This window comes from Moschus berezovskii, chromosome 11 (genome assembly GCF_049115385.1).
Source record: "Moschus berezovskii isolate FMDL1 chromosome 11, NW_MosBer_1.0, whole genome shotgun sequence".
Lineage (NCBI taxonomy): Eukaryota > Metazoa > Chordata > Mammalia > Artiodactyla > Moschidae > Moschus > Moschus berezovskii.
Window position 1 is genome coordinate 42,053,871 of NC_142470.1, and position 4,509 is coordinate 42,058,379.

General features: G+C 41.7%; 1 pseudogene; it reads left to right on the forward strand.

The window, feature by feature from the left end:
• Nucleotides 1-1,062: 1,062 nt before the first annotated feature.
• Nucleotides 1,063-2,119, forward strand: LOC129539801 (N-acetylglucosamine-1-phosphotransferase subunit gamma pseudogene; annotated as a pseudogene).
• Nucleotides 2,120-4,509: the final 2,390 nt, after the last annotated feature.

The following is a 4,509-nucleotide window of genomic DNA, read 5'->3' on the forward strand; positions in this document are numbered from 1 at the left end:
GAAAGGAAAGGAAGAAAGAAAAAGAAAAAAAAAAGATAAAACATCCAGGTTGGAAAGAAAGAAGATTGTATTTATAAATAACATGATCTTATTTATTGAAAATCCTGAGGAATTCACAAAACAACTTTTAGGAACCAAAGAACAAGTTCAGCAAGATTGCATGGTACAAGATCAGTTTATGAAAATAAACTGTATCTGTACACTCACAATGAATAATCTGAAAATGGAATTAAGAAAACTATTCCTGATTTGGGAGAATGGCATTGAAACATGTATGTTGTCATATGTGAAACGAATCGCCAGTTCAGGGTCGATGCATGTTACAGGACACTCGGGGCTGGTGTGCGGGAATGACCCAGAGGGAGGATAAAGGGATGAGGGAGGTGGGAGAGGGGCTCAGGAAGGGGAACTCATGTACATGCGGGGCCGATTCATGTCAATGTATGGCAAAACCAACCAATATAATATTGTCAAATAATTAGCCTCCAATAAAAAAAAAAACTATTCCATTTAACATAACATCAAAAATAATATACTTAAGGATAAATTCAATAACAGAAATGCAACATTTACACTGAAAACTACAAACATGATGAAAGAAATTAAACAAGACCTAAATAAATGGAAAGACATCCTTTGTTCATGAATTGGAAGACTTAATATTGTTAAGATTACAATGCTTTCCAAATTCACCTAGAGATTCCAACAGTCCTTATCAAATCTCAGCTACTTTTTTTTTTTTACAGAAATTGACAAGCTGAAAAATATTCATATATTAATAGAAACACAAGGGAACCAGAGTAATCAAAACAATCATTAAAAAGGACAAAATTGGATTTCTTCCCAATTTCAAAGCTTCCTATAATGCTACCACAATCAAAATTGTGTGGTAGTGGAATAAGGTTAGACATACATCTAGATCAATGGAATAATATTTGGTGTTTAGAAATAAACCTGTACATTTATAGTCAACTGATTCTTGCTGAGACAATGATGAGGGTGGATCCAAAACACATATGGTAGGCATAAACTAAAAGAAACAGGCCACTTCCGGTTCCGGGGCCCACGTGACCACGCGGCGGCACGATGGCGGCGAGGCTGGCGGGTTTGGCGGTGCTGCTTGGGCTCGCGGCCCGCGGGCCCGCGCCCGCAGGCGCCGCCAAGATGAAGGTGGTGGAGGAGCCCAACACTTTCGGGCTCCACAACCCGTTCCTGCCCCAGACCAGTCGCCTCCAGCCCAAGAGGGACCCTTCACCCGTGTCTGGCCCCGCGCACCTCTCCAGACTCTCTGGCAAGTGCTTCAGCCTGGTGGAGTCCACGTACAAGTACGAGCTCTGCCCATTCCACAACGTGACGCAGCACGAGCAGACCTTCCGCTGGAATGCCTACAGCGGGATCCTCGGCATCTGGCACGAGTGGGAGATCACCAACAACACCTTCAGGGGCATGTGGATGCGGGATGGCGACGCATGCCAGCCGCGGAGCCGGCAGAGCAAGGTGGAGCTTACCTGCGGCAAAAGCAACCGGCTGGCCCACGTGTCTGAGCCAAGCACCTGTGTCTACTCGCTGACCTTCGAGACGCCGCTCGTCTGCCACCCCCACTCCTTGTTAGTGTACCCGACCCTGCCCACGGCCCTGCAGCATCGGTGGGACCAGCTGGAGCAGGACCTGGCAGACGAGCTGATCACGGCCCAGGGCTACGAGAAGTTGCTCAGGGCAATATTTGAAGATGCTGGTTATCTGAAGACATCAGAACCAAGTGAATCGGCGCAGCAGGAAGGCACCAAGGGCCTGCGGTTTGAGACACTGGAGAGCTGCCAGGAGGCATATAAGGCCCTGTCACAGGAGATAAAGAGACTGCAAGGCATGCTGACCCAGCACGGCGTCCCCTACAGGAAGTCCGCAGAAACCCCCAGCTCTGAGCACTGGGGCCCCCAGACGCCCACGGCCGGGATAGCAGAGCCCCTGCGAGGCGACCCTGGACTGCGTGGAGAAACCCTGTGACCCTCGGGGCTGTGGGCCTTAGCCTGAGGACCTTTCTCTCCTTCTGAGCCAGCAGGCCCTCAGGGTTGTACTCAAAGATGCAGACAAAATAAAGATCAGTGTTTTAATTTAAAAAAATAAAAATAAAAGAAACAGTATGGTGTAATGAACATCAATACGCCCAGCATCCACCACTGACAATTATCTTGTTTCATCTGTACTTCCAATCATACACTTTTTGTTGTTCAGTCAATAAAAGTCTGTCCAATTTTTTGCAACCCCATAGACTGTAGCACAGCAGGCTTCCCTGTCCTACACTGTCTCCTGGAGTTTGCTCAAACTCATGTCCATTGTGTCACTGGTGCTATCTAACCATCTCATGCTCTGCTGCCTTCTTCTCTTTTTGCCTTCAAAATTTCCCAGAATCAGGGTCTTTTCCAATGAGTCGGCTCTTCACATCAAGTGGCCAAAAGTATTGGAGGTTCAGCTTTAACATCAGTCTTTCCAATGAATGTTCAGAGTTGATTTCCTTTAGGATTGATTCATTTAATCTCCTTGTAGTCCAAGGGACTCCCAAGAGTCTTCTCCAGTACCACAGTTTGAAACCATCAGTTCTTCTATGCTTAGCCTTCTTTACAGTCCAACTCTCACATCCATACATGACTACTGGAAAAAACCACACCTTTGACTACACAGACCTATATCAGCAAAGTGATGTCTCTGCTTTTAAATATGCTGTCTACATCTATCATAGCTTTTCTTACAAAGAGCAAGCATCTTTTAATTTCATGGCTGCAATCACCGTCCACAGTGATTTTGGAGACCAAGAAAATAAAATCTGTCACTATTCCCACTGTTTTCCCATCTATTTGCCATGAAGTGATGGGACAGGATGCCATGATCTTAGTTTTTTGAATGTTGAGTTTTAAGCCAGCTTTTTCACTCTCTTTCACTTTCATCAAGAGGCTCTTTAGTTCCTCTTCCCTTTCTGCCATTAGAGTGGTATCATCTGCATATCTGAGGTTGTTGCTATTTCTCCCAGCAATACTGATCCTAGCTTGTGATTCATTCAGTCTGGCATTTCGCGTCATGTCCTCTGAATGTAAGTTAAATAAACAGGATGACAATATACAGCTTTGTCATACTCCTTTCCCAATTTTGAACTGGTCTGTTGTCCCGTGTTCAGTTCTAACTGTTGCTTCTTGTCCTACCTACCGGTTTCTCAGGAGATAGGGAAGGTGGTCTGGCATTCCCATGTCTTGAAGAATTTTCCACATATATCATATGCTTAACTCATTTTTAATGTATTATTTAAATTTTTTAATTGAGTAAGAGATTGTTCCATAGTGCTTTATAAGTTTCAAACGTTTCACACACATGATTTCATAATACCCCATAATAACCCTTTTTAACCCCCTACCCCTGTGATACCCCTATGGTACTCTCCCTTCCCTCTACTCATTGGTAACCACTAATTTGTTCTCCACATCTGTGAGTCTGCCTTTTTGTTTTAGTCATTAATTTGTAGTATATTTTTATATTCCACATATAAATGATATACTCTATCAGTCTTTCTCTGTCTGACATTTCACTTAGCACCATGCCTTCCAAGTCCATCTCTATTGCAACAAGTGGAAAACTTTTATTCTTTTTTAGTGGTTGAGTAGTATTCCTTTGTAAGTATATACCACATCTTCTTTATTCGTCCATTTTAATTTCCACTGAATTTTGAAGTAAACCCCAGAGACCATGTCACATTATCTACATGTATTTCAGTAGGGAATCTCTAAAAGATATGGATTGTTTTTAACAAAACCCCAATTATGACAACCTTAGAAGATTTTATTTTTTCTGATCCCTTGGAAAAAGTATATCATTTTATTTAAAATCATCTTTCAATTATTTCTTCCTCTGGAATTTTTGAGACTAGCAATGCAATTTAATCAGATGCCTTAAAATCCAGTCTATATTTACTTATGACCTTAATTTGATTGGGTCTGTTGGTTCTAGGAGGAGAAAAAGACAAAAGACTCAAAAACCCACAACAGCAAAATACCAAAAAAGCAAAAAACCTCACTTCTTAATTAGAAACTTGAAAAAGAAGAGATAGAGAATATAAATCATTGGTCACATTCCCATTTTTCACTGTTAATAACTATTTCATGTTTCCCATAGTTGTTTTTAACAAGTCCCAATATTTTTAAATTGTGATCCAAATACTAGGATTTCACATTTTAGACAATAGCAAATTTTTTTGTTAACTACTTGGAATGATTCTTAACCTTCCAACTCAAAATCTATGGAACATCTCTGCATATTTATGCTCAAAAAATATAATCAAAGTAATCTTTTAATGAATTGTGATGCATTCTGGGATTATCTGGTGCCTTTATTGACATACGTCTGACTTTTGCTTTCTATATCAAGCCTCAAGCTTCCCTCTGGAGGTACATTCAACTACCTATTAGAGATGAGAGGGTGTGTTTAATCCAAGTTTAGAAACCACTAATGCTCCGTAGGTATAGG